The 15,117-nt window shown below is 36.4% G+C and overlaps 1 long non-coding RNA gene across 1 annotated transcript in view; it reads left to right on the top strand.

The window, feature by feature from the left end:
• Positions 1–14,702, top strand: part of LOC107044067 — a 15,906-nt gene extending 1,204 nt beyond the window's left edge. The window contains exons 2-4 of the long non-coding RNA XR_001461293.1: positions 13,852–14,108; positions 14,441–14,485; positions 14,551–14,702. This is a non-coding gene — a long non-coding RNA (uncharacterized LOC107044067). The remainder of the gene's footprint in view (positions 1–13,851; positions 14,109–14,440; positions 14,486–14,550) is intronic.
• The last annotated feature ends 415 nt before the right edge of the window (positions 14,703–15,117 follow it).

Genomic DNA, 15,117 nt, shown 5'->3' with positions numbered 1-15,117 from the left:
AAAATAGAAACTGTCATGGAAATCACAGCGCAGTAAGAAAAATAATTGTTTTGCGAAGCACAGTGACTCCCGGTAATTAAAAATTCACCTCTGCCCTCGTAATTGAGATTAAGGGATGAAAAAAGGGCAGTTCGACGGAGAATTAAATTCCCCATCAATTAACCCTCTTTCATCCCTTAATCTCTGTAACAAAAAAATATAAACTGCCATGAAAGTCAGGGGCTAGTGAGAAAAATAATTTTTTCGCGGCGCACACTGACTTTTCACCATTCGTCCGCGAATTAAAAATTCACTTCTCCCCTCCTAATTGAGATTAAAAATGGCAGCTCGACGGAGAATTAAATTGTCCATTAATTAACTCTCTTTCATCCCTTAATCTCTGTAACAAAAAAATAAAAACTGCCATGAAAGTCAGGGGCCAGTGAGAAAAATAATTTTTTCGCGGCGCACACTGACTTTTCACCATTCGCCCGCGAATTAAAAATTCACCTCTCCCTTCCTAATTGAGATTAAGGGATGAAAAAAGGGCAGTTCGATGGAGAATTAAATTCTCCATTAATTAACCCGCTTTCATCCCTTAATCTCTGTAACAAAAAAATATAAAGAGGGTTAATTAGTGGAGAATTTAATTCTCTGTCGAACTGCTTTTTTTTCATCCCTTAATCTCAATTAGGAGGGGAGAGGGGAATTTTTAATTACCGGGAGTCACTGTGCGCCGCAAACCAATTATTTTTCTTACTGCGCTGTGATTTCCATGAGTTTCTTCCATTTTTTACAGAGATTAAGGGATGAAAAAAGGGCAGTTCGACGGAGAATTAAATTCTCCACTAATTAACCCTCTTTATATTTTTTTGTTACAGAGATTAAGGGATGAAAGAGGGTTAATTAGTGGAGAATTTAATTCTCCATCGAACTGCCCTTTTTTCATCCCTTAATCTCAATTAGGAGGGGAGAGGGGAATTTTTAATTACCGGGAGTCACTGTGCGCCGCAAACCAATTATTTTTCTTACTGCGCTGTGATTTCCATGAGTTTCTTCCATTTTTTACAGAGATTAAGGGATGAAAGAGGGTTAATTGATGGGGAATTTAATTCTCCGTCGAACTGCCCTTTTTTCATCCCTTAATCTCAATTAGGAGGGGAGAGGTGAATTTTTAATTACCGGGAGTCACTGTGTGTCGCAAAACAATTATTTTTCTTACTGCCCTGTGATTTCCATGACAGTTTCTTCCATTTTTCACGGAGATTAAGGGATGAAAGAGGATTAATTGGTGGGTAATTTAGTTCTCCGTCAAACAGCCTTTTTTTCATCCCTTAATTTCAATTAGGAGGGGAGAGATAAATTTTTAATTCGCGGGCGAATGGTGAAAAGTCAGTGTGCGCCGCGAAAAAATTATTTTTCTCACTGGCCCCTGACTTTCATGGCAGTTTATATTTTTTTGTTACAGAGATCAAGGGGTGAAAGAAAGTTAATTGATGGAGAATTTAATTCTCCGTCGAACTGCCCTTTTTTCATCCCTTAATCTCAATTAGGAGGGGAGAGGTGAATTTTTAATTACCGGGAGTCACTGTGCGCCGCGAAACAATTATTTTTCTTACTGGCCCTTGACTTTCATGGCAGTTTTTATTTTTTTGTTACAGAGGTTAAGGGATCAAAGAGGGTTATTTAATGGAGAATTTAATTCTCCGTCGAACTGCCATTTTTTCATGGNCGGGAGTCACTGTGCGCCGCGAAACAATCATTTTTCTTACTGGCCCCTGACTTTCATGGCAGTTTTTATTTTTTTGTTACAGAGATTAAGGAATGAAAGAGGGTTAATTAATGGAGAATTTAATTCTCCGTCGAACTGCCCGTTTTTCATCATTTAATCTCAATTAGGAGGGGAGAAGTGAATTTTTAATTCGCGGGCGAATGGTGAAAAGTCAGTGTGCGCCGCGAAAAAATTATTTTTCTTACTGGCCCCTGATTTTCATGGCAGTTTATATTTTTTTGTTACAGAGATTAAGGGATGAAAGAGGGTTAATTGATGGGGAATTTAATGCTCCGTCGAACTGCCGTTTTTTCATTCCTTAATCTCAATTAGGAGAGGAGAGGTGAATTTTTAATTACTGGGAGTCACTGTGCGTCGCAAAACAATTATTTTTCTTACTGCGCTGTGATTTCCATTACAGTTTCGTCCGTTTTTTACAGAGATTAAGGGATGAAAGAAGGTTAATTGATAGGTAATTTAATTCTCCGTCAAACAGCCTTTTTTTCATCCCTTAATTTCAATTAGGAGGGGAAAGACAAATTTTTAATTCACGGGCAAATGGTGAAAAGTCACTATGCGCCGAGAAGAAAATTATTTTTCTCACTGGCCCATGACTTTTGTCGCAGTTTGTATTTTTTTGTTACAGAGATTAAGGGATACAACGGGGATCGATTGATGAGGAATTTAATTCTCCATCACACCGTCTGGGTTTCATTCCTTAATATTAATTAGCCAGCAAATGAATCACCTGAAAAACATTAAGAACATGTTGAAGACGAGGAGGACATAAGTTCGAGGGCATAAGAACATGTTGAGGACAGCGGGACTGCTACTGCCGAGTTATAGGGCTTCTAGCAGAAGTTTTCCCTTCCCGGGGTACCTCCACTCTACGGAATTCCCACTCATATGCTTGTCCCCCACTCCAAAAATCCATGGATATTCTTCTGGAAGAATAGCTCTACCCGCACAGGGTAGAGCGTAAAATGAGCCCAAGTAGAAGTTTCTATCAATAAATTTGAAAAAAAGGGGCTATCTTTAATGACAATTTTTTGAAAATTCATTTTTAAAAAATTCAGTCTATCAAATTATTTTTATAGTCAATCATTGTCTATCATTCGCCTATCAATGGATTCCCATGGTCAAAATAATTAATTTTTAATAATCAGGGGCTAACTTTTTAGAGCTCAGGCAGTTCGCCCAGCCGTCAGATTCAACCGTGGCGCCATCCCTCCATTGGGGTCGAACTATTTTTGACTTGGGGTCACTTGAACCCCGAGATCTGAGCCTCTACTTTAGTCAACCTTCTTTGGCCATCCCTGGCGGATCCCCCGATTGAGATTCGATCGACTGTCGATTGTAGAATCGAGTTGATCAGTATATCGATTCGTATGCGAGTGTAGTTCGATTCAGATCTCAGATTATTGATGGAATTGAACATGAATCGACTTCATAGGAAGTCGATAGCTAGTGAATTTCGAATAACAAAAATTGATTGCACCAAAACTTGAACGACTCAGGGGGTGGTCGATTATAAACGACTCCTTGCGGTCGGATCAGGATCGACTTGAATAAAGTCGATTGTGACTCGATTGTCTTCATTATTCAAGTCAATCGACCTACAATCGAGAAGTTATTCAGTCGTTTCACATTAGTTTCTTACACTTAGTAAATGAATCGACTCGCTGCCAAGTCGATGGTAGCTCGATTGTGCTCATTATTCTAGTCAATCGACCCACAATCGACCAGTTGTTTAGTCGTTTCATAATAGCTTTCATAATTTCAGTGGAAGAATCGACTGATCCTTGCGTCGATTGTGACTCGATTGTCCTCATTATTCAAGTCAATCGACACACAATCAACTAGTTGTTTAGTCAGTTCATAATAGTTTTCATAATTCCAGTGGGCGAATCGACTGATCCTTGAGTCGAATATTACTCGATTGACTTCATATTATTCACTTATATGAAACGACTCAACAACTGGTCGATTGTGGGTCGATTGATGTGAATAATATGCTGGCAATCGAGTCACAATCGACTTTCTTCAAGTCGACCCTGATCCGACCATAAGGAGTCTTTCATAATCGACCACCCCATGAGTCGTTCAAGTTTTGGTGCAATAAATTTTTGTCATTCGAAATTCACTAGCTATCGACTGCCTATGAAGTAGATTCATCTTCTATTCCATCAATAATCTGACATCTCAATCGAACTACACTCGCATACGAATCGATATACTGATCAACTCGATTCTACAATCGACAGATCCGCCAGGGGTAACTTTGACATATTGACTGTCAGAGAATACGTCATATATATTACGCGTGTTTACGCGTTAATACGCCGAAACACTCGGGTGTTACCGATAGAGCTTGAAGTGTTTTTACCGCAAGACATTCTACCTACTGTCTTACTAGAATTTATTAATCGGAAGAATAAGAACTATCGCGCGCATCAATTATTTTTTATGCGCACGGTGGATATAATTTAATTGAATTGCGTGAATGAAAATTATTCAATGAGTTTCATAATAATTACCAAGATAACTATAATTTTTATCCTTCACGTAGATATTTTGTTGTCTTTGTTTATATACATTTTGACAAATGCATAGACAATTTTTGGTTTGTTCTGCGAAAATTACCATGCGAAAGGGGTAAAATTTATTTTACGTTTCATAAACTTTATTATTTAACATCAATTTTTGTCAAACTTCGGATAAAAATTCGACGAAAATTTTTAATAATACACGTTTATCTTCCTGGACAGGTAATTTTTACCAAAAAGTTCTCTCCGTGCATGCAGATTTTTCAACTCGTAAGTTAATATCCACTACTACTGTTGTATAATGAAAATGATGATGCAATCAAAATGAACTATATTTATGATGAATAGTTCATGATAAAAATGACTATGTTCATCCCAAAATAGCTGCCCAATAAAACTGACATAAATTCCCCATCTCCAAATTCTCCACCTCTACTAGAGCAACATTCAACTTGTTAACCGAATTTTCTGAAGGATTTATCGCTCCTTAACGTTCTGTGATCTCCAGTACAGAACACCAGAAAATGATCACAGTTTCCGCTTGACCCATTGTCACATCTACTTTTGCTCAATGGTAATAAAGGAATCATAGAAACGCATAAAGAATATCAGATCCCTTGGACGTCCTGGCGTGCGCTGACGCGCTGATCTATGTGGCCTCCCAGTGGATTTTTGTCAGAAACTGTTGGCATTCATAGTCGAAGAATGGAATGAAAGAAATCTGAAAATCGCTGTGGAGTCCCTAGTTAAGGAAAAAGAGATTGTACGCAAGCCTCCCCACGGGGGCGTCTATTAGACGGCCTAAACACTTTTTGAAATATAACAAAAACTGGACGAGTGTCAAATGTGCAACAATGACGTTAACCAAACATTTTTATCATGCAGGACCACCTGAAGCGACTAGGGGTCTTCCATATATGGGAATTTTTATTGAAAATTCAATGAAATCGATCTCCCAAACTTTTAAAGATAATTCGGAGAATTTATCAATGTTTCGTCAACCGAATAAACGAATATATCTAAAAAATAAATTTCTCAAATTAAGGAGGGTCACAACACTTCCGCCAAGTACCAGAAAACTTTGATTGAGAGTTTCGATTAAAAAATTTGTTTCATCTATAAATTTTTATGGAGTAAAATTATCGAGCCACCGAGTAGTGTATATTAAATATGACAGGTAATGAGCAGTTCTTTCGCGTCTATAAGTGATGGTATATATGAATGATATTGGAGTTAATCACGTTACTCGACACGTTATCTAGAGAAGAAGGAAATGGTTTCGAACAGCTAGTAAATTCTAACGTTTAAATGAGCTTCTACTAGTGAATGATAAATTCCAGTTATAGGTTTTATAAAGTAAAATAAAACGAGTGGTCTATTGCACAGGTGTAATTTTAGTATAGCTTTTTTGCGAATAAATTGGCAATTTGCCTCTGAATGGATTAATCGCATTAAAACAAAAATTTTGATCGAAGTATCGAAGTGCATATCCGGTTCCTTCTTTTTTCTGTTACTAATTTCAGATTAGTGGGATCCCTCCCGAAATTCAATATCAGGAGAATTTTCATAGATTTTTTTTTCAAAGATAATCTCTTCTCTCTATATAATAAAAAAATAAGCCCAAAAATTCAGGCGACGCTCAAAATTCAGGCGACGCTTGATCCGGCCCATATATGGGGTTGCTATGGGGTTGCTATGGGGTTCTATGGGGTTGAAATGGGGCTGCTATGGGGTTGCTATGGAGTTGCTATGGGGTTCTATGGGGTTGCTATGGGGTTCTATGGCGTTTCTATGGGGTTCTATAGGGTTGCTATGGGGTTGTTATGGGGTTGCTATGGGGTTGCTATGGGGTTGCTATGAGGTTCTATGGGGTTCTATGGGATTGTCATGGAGTTGCTATGGGGTTCTATGGAGCTGCTATGGCGTTGCTATGGGGTTTCTATGGCGTTGCTATGGCGCTGCTATGGGGTTCTATAGGGTTGCTATGGGGTTCTATGGGGTTGCTATGGCGTTGCTATGGGGTTCTATGGGGTTGCTATGGGGTTTTATGGGGTTGCTATGGGGTTGTCATGGGGTTCTATGAGGTTCTATGGGGTTGCTATGGCGTTGCTATGGGGTTGCTATGGGGTTTCTATGGCGTTGCTATGGCGTTGCTATGGGGTTTAATGTTAAAAAATCCTTCATTCATCCATTTAACCCCTTTTTCTAATCCCAAATATTATAAAAGCAATGTTATTGCATTAATAATCCATTTGAGATCATGTCATTTAAATGATAAATAATTCATTTCTAATTTTTCCAGTCATTGTTTAGTGACTGACAGTCATTGTTGAGTGATTGGCCACTAAAGGCCATAAGGCAAAGGTCATAAGAATCATGAGAGCCATAAGGCAAAGAAGTCACAAGACTCGGGATTGCTATGGGGTTGCCATGGGGTTACTATGGGGTCCTATGAGGTTGCTATCGAGTGGCTATGGGGTTGCTATGCGGTTGCTATGGGGTGGATATGGGGTCCGATGGGGGTGGTGTAGGGTTGCTGTGGGGTTTGCTATGGGGCTTCTATGGGGTTCTTATGGGGTTCCTAGGTAGCCCTAGGAGTTCCTATGGGGGGGTCCGATAACACTGGGATCTGATGGCACATTTCAAGGATCGGAGTTAGACACCAGTGTGAGGGGGGTAGCGAAGCGAGCAGGGGGCGAAGCCCCCTAGTTTGAAATAAAATTCCTAGTGAACGAAATCTTTGAAACTAAATGGCAACAGGAGACGAGAAAAATGTAAAAAATGTGAAAATCGACTTCTGAGCATTCTTTAGAGTGTAGAAAGTTCATCATCAAGGTTGAACTTGGGTCAACCGTGGGCCTTCCCTGCGTTGACTTATGATCAACTTTAGCTTGACCTTGGGTCAACCTTGGCTTGACCTGTTGATTAAACTTTGATGAAACTTTGGTTAAACCCTGATTAAGCCATGATTATCCTTCGACTAAATCCTGATTAAACCTCGACTAAACCTTGACTAAACAACGACTAAATCCCGACTAAACCCTGAATAAACCCCCACTAAACCCTGATTGAACTCCGACTAAACTCTAACTAAATCCCGACTAAACCCTGATTAAACCTCAATTAAATGCTTTTTAAGACTATAACTTCAAAGCAAATGATGCAATCGCAACTATCTTCGAACTCGACCGAGATAACATCCAAACGAATATTTGAAGCCATAATTGAAAACAATTCAACGATTGTTTTTCGAATGATCGTCGAAAAACTGGATTGGAAAAAGAGCTCACATATAGAGATACGCGGTAGCGTATCGGCCAAGAAATTTGCATTCCGACTGTATAAAACATCAGGCAGAGCGCACCGCGTATCTATACACGCCAGAAGTTCTCCCTCCACTACCTCCAAATAATTGACATTCGGTGTAGTAAACACGGGACGATAAATCGGAAAATTGTCCTTAGCTACCTTACATAAAACGCCTATGAGCTTTTCAACGGTGTAACTATTGTATTTTTTGAGTTAACAGTACAAAAGATACGCGCATAGCAACAAGCTGATATTCACATTCTCGCGATTCGCATTATAATGTGTGAGAATCGAGTGACAGCGTTGGTAGTACCTGTCCAACTGAGCCTCACATCTAACGTCGAAGTGTTGCCACCAGTGCATTTAAATGTAGATTGGAGAACCATGGGAAACGCTTTATTCTCACTTCAAATTACTCATTAGAGTAAAACGAAAAATTAATTCAGTGTAGTATCTTTTTCTTTTTTTGAAAAAAATTCGAATTTCTTTCCGACATAAAGGCAGCATGTGAAATTATTGTTCATGTTTGAAATCTGGCAGAATTGCTCTTTCTCGGCAATTGTATGATAAACTATTAAATGTTCGCGAATAATTGAATTTTAAAACAAACTATGTATTTTTCTTCGAGTGATAACAGTTCTCAGTTTCGTGGGGACAATGGTTTGTATTAGGAAATGGTGAGATGCGAGGGACAAGAAGACACTTTTGTAATTATTTCAACAATATAAGCAATAGCTTCAAAATAAAAAATTAAAACAAATATTTTAATAAAAATATCTATCAAGTGAACATTTCTACAAAATTTTCATAACCGAACATTTTGTTCGGTTGTTCATGAAAGGAAATCAATCCATTTCACCAAAAAATCGAATCCCCATAGAAAATCAAAGAAAAAGTTGAATGGAAAACACAAATCAAGTCTGAAATATGAATAAATGATCAAAAGTCGGTAAAAACAATGAATCTGGCGTAGAACTGTTTGTTTTCCTTCAATTAACAATTGAAAGGATGTACTATTTTGTGAAAAGAAGAGTTGAATTGTAAAGAAGAACTTTCTCATGATATGAAAATAATTCTGTATTTATTTTGAAGAAAATAGTGAAATCTCCCTAAAAAAGAAAAACAAAAATTTTTGTAAAAAAACTGCGCCAAGAAATAGTTTTGTTCAGTTTTTACTGGAAAGCCAGAATTTAAAAAAAATTACAATAAATGAAAAAGAAAGCAAAGTCAGAAATCTCAAATAAATGGGTATAGTAAGGTAAATGTATCTATGCCCTTCTTCGTCCCTACGCTCGTTCAGATCCTGCTAGCAATGACATTTCAATCATTTTGATAGTCCCAAGAGTCTATGAAGACTGAAGTACGATTGGAGTTATCATTTTAGTCAATAAGAAAAGTTATAGACACCAATGCAGAGTGATTTATTGAATAATAAGAGAGAAAAATCACATTCACATCAACTCGTGCTACGGCAGAGTTAATTCTTAAGCCACAAGTTAAGAAACTCACAATTTTAAAACGTCGATATCTCCATTACAATAGTAAAATGGAATTAAAAATCCCTTAGCTAAGATTTCGAATAGTTGAAAATTTAATAAACATGCATAAATTATAGTCATATCCGGATATTTCACAGAAATATTGCCAATTAAAAGAATAGGTACAATGAAAATGGCATTGATCCTACGCTCGTTTTGCACCCAACTGTCAACTGGCAACGGACTAAACGGATGAAAAAATGATTTAAAAGGTTGGACTGTCCAATGGAAAAATAATTTTGTGCATCTCGATATTTTTTAATGTTGTTTTATCACAAAATAGGATACTCTCGATGTAATTAGTTCGGATATAACCTTTCCATTTTACTCAAATCACGAGACGAGGATAGGGACATGTATCAAACGAGCATGGGGACAAATGAATGAGCGTAGGGACCTGGGACATTTCACATTCATGGGCGATTATTTAAAAAAAAAAGTAATTATCATAATTAATATAAATAAATTCCAATTCTGAAGGTTTTACCCTCTGATATGTAATTTAAATCACCGCATCTTCACGCTCATTTCGATAGAAATATTGGACTAATTATGTGTCACCTTAGCTAGATGAGCGGAGGGTCATTTACCTTACACGAACAGATTTCTATAAGAAAAATAGTACTCAATAGCAAAAGTATCTTTAAAAAATTCTCTATTGAATAACAAATATGTAGGAGCAGAACCAACGTTCTTGGCACAGATTTTTTCTACTCACTATCTATATCAAACTAATCCTCCATCTGTTGATCCGCGCCAAGGACGTTGGTCCTGCCCCTACTAATTTGTAATTTTATGGAGAATTTTTTCAAGATTCTTTTTCTATTGAGTACTATTTTTCTTACAGAAATCTGTTCGTGTACTATACCCATTTATTTGAGATTTCTGACTTAGCTTTCTTTTTCATTCTTTGTTATTTTTAAAAAATTCAAGCTTTCCAGTAAAAACTGAACAAAACTATTTCTTGGCGCAGTTCTTTTACAAAAACCTTTGTTGTTGTTTTTTAGCATACATACATACATACATACATACATACATACATACATACATACATACATACATACATACATACATACATACGGACATGATCTAAAAATAGCATATTCCAACTCCTGAGATCAAAATTAGTCATCCTGACACAAAAAAATGGAATTTTCAGATTTGACCAATACAATGCTTCTATTTGGGAGCAAAAAGTAAGGATTGCGTTTTAAGCGAAAAACTCGATATTTTCGACGTAATTTACAAAATGACCAATGAAATTTTTCATCGCCATGATGGTAATAACTATTAATAAGTTCAAGAGACGTTGAAGATGTAATTATAATGTTGGTCAAATTGTCATAGGTGCTACGTTTCACGAATTATTTTAGCTTCATCGGGCTCTGGAAAAATAAAATACAAACAGATCTTCTCCTTCTATTCCAAATGGCTTCATCCCTAAACATTGTTAGGTGCCAAAACTACAAACAAAAGCAGTTAAAATCACATGTGAACAAAACGAACTGTCAAAACATACTGACACAAAAACTGGAAATTTCAGATTTGACGAATACAATGTTTCCATTTGGGAGCAAAAAGTAAGCATTGCATTTTAAGCGAAAAACACGATATTTTCAATGTAATTTGCAGAATGAACAATGAAATTTTTCATCGCCATGATGGTAACAACTATCAATAAGTTCAAGAGATGTTGGAGACGTAATTATAATGTTGGTCAAATTGTCATAGGGGCGACGTTTCACGAATTTTTTTAACTTCATCGGACTCTGGAAAAGCTAAATACAAACAAATCTTCTTCTTCCATTCCAGATGGCTTTTCAGGCCGGTATCAAAAAAAAATTTTTTGTGGGATACTCGGGAATGTTGGACGGGTTGATGAAATTATAACACGCGTTATAACAGTAGAAATCGAATGGAATTTATTCACAGCGAATGTGTCGATGTTTACACCTTGAGAGCTATGACGAATCTGTCTCTCACGACGATATAGGCAATTCGATCATCCGATCGAGGGTGCCCGAAATATGACGAATCGTCACGAGGTGACGTAGTCAGGTATTCGGCTGCTAAGCCGGTGCGAATGCAATATAGTGAAATAATTCGAACGATAAATAAGTAGCTTCGCTACATTTTTTTAAATTGAAATCGTTTGGGTAGTTTTCGAGATATTTTTAAAAAAAGATTCATGAGCAACAATTTCATCGAAACAACTGAGTTGATTGTGCTAAAATCAAGCTTTAGACCTGAGCGTTAGTCCTGATTAATACCTATAATCTGACAAACTCGAGATCTTTTCTGAATTTTTCTACGCATTCAAACCTTTGATTCGTTAAAAGTTAAACATCAGCTGGACACTCGCACAGACACACACAATCTTAGGAAGTGGTATTCATTCTTGCCCAATGCCAATTTATTAAATTGAATTTTCACAACTTTCTTTCTTCTATGAGAATTCTTTTACAGGAATATCATTCCAATTGTTGCTTGATTTCCTCACGGTAATTATTGAAGGTACAATTCTATTCATAAACTGAGAATTTATCTCAAAACAAGTGGCTATTTTGATTTTTACGTCAGCTAGAAAGCATACAATGACTTTTATTCAAAAATAGGAAAATCTAAATATCTTGAAAACTTTCTATGAACAGGTATGTACATTTTGATTGATTAAGATAGAGGACAAAAAAACGAACATTTCGAAAAGAAAAGTATCCCACTAACTTAACTCGATATTGAGATATTGAAGAAAATAAGTTTATAAACTCTTGTGAAATAAACATTTTATTACCGACACGTCAGTAGAATAACTCTCCGAATTATGACGTAAGGAAAAATTGTCAAACGGAAAAATTGTCAAATGAGAATGCGAGAGGGGCGCCATCCGATAGTGACGCCACGGAGTACGGTTTTTGGGGTGAAGAAGAGTTTTCAAGTTAGAATTATATAGATAAATTCAAAATAATATTTAGTTTACGATAATCAATTAGGGAGATATCTCAAGCACATTGAATTATACAATATCATAGGGGCAAAATGGATATTTTCTGACCTCATTCGATTTCTTAGGGGTAAAATGGGTCTTTTCTGTACTCCTACGATTACATGGGGGCAAAATGGGTTTTTCGTGTACTCCTACGATTTCATGGGGGTAAAACGGGTATTCACTGACACATAGATTTCATACGATTCACATATGATTTCATTGGGGCAAAATGGGTATTCTGTGAACATTTACGATTTCATTGGGGTCAAATGCGTATTTACTGATTTCATACGGTTTCATGGGGGCAAAATGGGTTTTTCGTGAACTCATACGATTTCTTAGGGGCTAAATGGGTATTCTGTGAACTTTTACTATTTCATTGGGGCAAAATGGGTTTTTCGTGAACTCATACGGTTTCTTAGGGGCTAAATGGATATTTTCTGACCTCATACGATTTCATGGGGGCATAATGAGAATTCTGTGAACGTTTACGATTTCATTGGGGTAAAATGAGCATTTACTGACCTCCTACGATTTCATCTGGGAAAAATGGGTTTTTCGTAGAAGAATGCTATTTCCATTACCTACAGATGATATTACAAATGAAGTCAGTACGTGTATTAATAGAATAATATTCTATAATAAATACAATTGTTAAGTGACTATAGTGATCACGCTGGTAGCGTACGTATACATGTGAAACTGAAAAATAAAAAATAAGTACAATTGTTTACATCTTAGAGCCTGACGAAGAGGTTGATCAAAAAAAAGAGTAAAGCTGCAATCACAAAACTAAAAGGTTGGGAACAAGGGAAAAAATTTTATCGGAAACTGATGGTTTTGCCATTGCTACCAGCTAAAGATATAATTCTTGCTTTTACCATGGTGAAGGCCAATGCTTCGCCAGACATTAGGCATTTTTTATCCGATCTCATTTCCTACTGCGAAACCTGGTGGATACGAACAGTGAGACCTGAAAATTTTAATGTTTTCATGCTACGCAATCGAGTCTCCAACTCAATCGAGGCATATCATCGGGTTCTTCGCAAAAGGATTGGAACGCGTCCATCGATCTGGCAATTCACAGGTTTATTCTCCCATCACTTTAAAAAATTGTTGGAATTATTGAATTTCACTGGCATACCAACCGTTAAGCAATATTTTAATATATATTTTCGAGGAAACGCCCTGAGTAGTAATGAAGAGAATTGAAAGCTTTAGTTTATTATGATGAAAACGAGTACTCTATTTTTGTGTTATATTGAAAGTGAGTCATTTCCTAAGAGAATATCAAGATATCTTTTTCGTAGGCACGTTTGTTATTTACAAACAACGTTCTCTGACCTTTATTCACCTAAAATAACTCATTGTCGACAGAATTTTGTATTTTACAAGAGCTTTACATTATTTAGATGCAATGGAATCAATTGATCTTTTAATCGTCTCGAGAATGAGTCATTTCAAATAAATAACGAGATACTTCTCTTAAATATTTCTTTAGTTACTACAATTTTTATTCACAGAATACACCTGCATATTTGCTTTTATTATGGAATAAACCTTGATAAATGTAATGAGGGATTCCAGAGACACGAATGTTTTTTTACGTTTCTCATTCGAAATTAAACTAGTTACCGGAAAAGTCTCTTGATATCTTTACTCAATATTACTCATTATTAATATAAGACATTTTTGAAATTATGAATTTTCAAAATCTCTCAGGAAACTCCAAGTCGTAACTTGTACTAAGAAGACAGCACTCGCTCGTGGAAAACCAGTGAGACGACCTCAAGCCACAAAATACATCAATCGAGAAAATATATTACAAAGGGCTTGGCAATTATACCGAGAAGGAGCCCTAGACATTGCAGCGTTCCTAGGATGTTCGAATCATTTCCACCGTGCCTTCAACAACAAATCATTGCTCCATAATGCGCAGCAAGTCGACTACTTTGCTACAATCCAGGAGCACATTGTCGGTTAGTACTCCTACCAATACACATATGGAATGTTGATAGAAAATTGTACATCAAGATCTCTTAATTATAGTAAATAAATGAAATTAATTGGAGAAAAACATCTTTGAATATTCAAGAAGCAGTAGAATCCGGATATCGTTGAAATAAAATCCTAGAGTTCTTTTTAATATACGTCCATCTCTCTTCAGCTCAAAATATTTGTCGAAAAGTCATAAGAAAACTTGATGTACCCATCTCATTCTGGCATCTGTCTACTGATACGTATTTCCTTCTTTCTTTTTTTAATCCGATGTGATTTCCTTCTCGGATTTCCTTCGAATGCCTTTTTGAAGTGTCGGTGGTGTCTCCAGAAGTGTCGTGCATTCAAACGTGTTTATGTGAGTGCACTCTTGTATTCCTTCAATAGAAAATGATTAGTCCACTAAAAAAATCGATGTTTCAGATTACGTGAACATCTCCTCGGGGAAGGGAAATTCTGGAAGGCATGTTCAGGAAAAAGTCTCAAGAATATTCATGCAGTTATCATAAGTACTCCACAGTTCTCACTTATCTTGTACTATTTCTCCCTCATTCAATAAACGGAACAAACATGTATCTCATTTGTTCGATTGGTCAAAAACCCCGATAGATTGAAAACTCCAGTAGATTCTTATTCAATAACAAAATATACAATCAACTAATCAATGCAACATGAATGAGTAAAATAATGAATATGAACAATTTAATAAATCCTAGTTGTTGATTATTTATGTATAATCCTTGCCAGTACCATATCCTCTATGGCATCGTAATATTTAACATATTTTTTTAAATAAAAAAAACGTGTTTGATCTGTTTATCGAGAACTGTCTTATCGATTACGGTTCTCTTAACTCCACCTTAGGAATCGTTTTTATCAACATTTTGCGTCGATAACACGCACATGATTCCTTTTTACCGACCAAAAGACAGATAAAACAGTTTCTCTGTTCCGTGAAAATAATTTTCGACTCTTTGGAGACTCGAATAC

The sequence above is a fragment of the Diachasma alloeum genome, unplaced genomic scaffold, assembly GCF_001412515.2.
Source record: "Diachasma alloeum isolate Michigan unplaced genomic scaffold, Dall2.0 Dall_scaffold_00671, whole genome shotgun sequence".
Lineage (NCBI taxonomy): Eukaryota > Metazoa > Arthropoda > Insecta > Hymenoptera > Braconidae > Diachasma > Diachasma alloeum.
The sequence above is the reverse complement of the archived record's forward strand: the minus strand, read 5'-3'. Positions and strand labels throughout refer to the sequence as shown.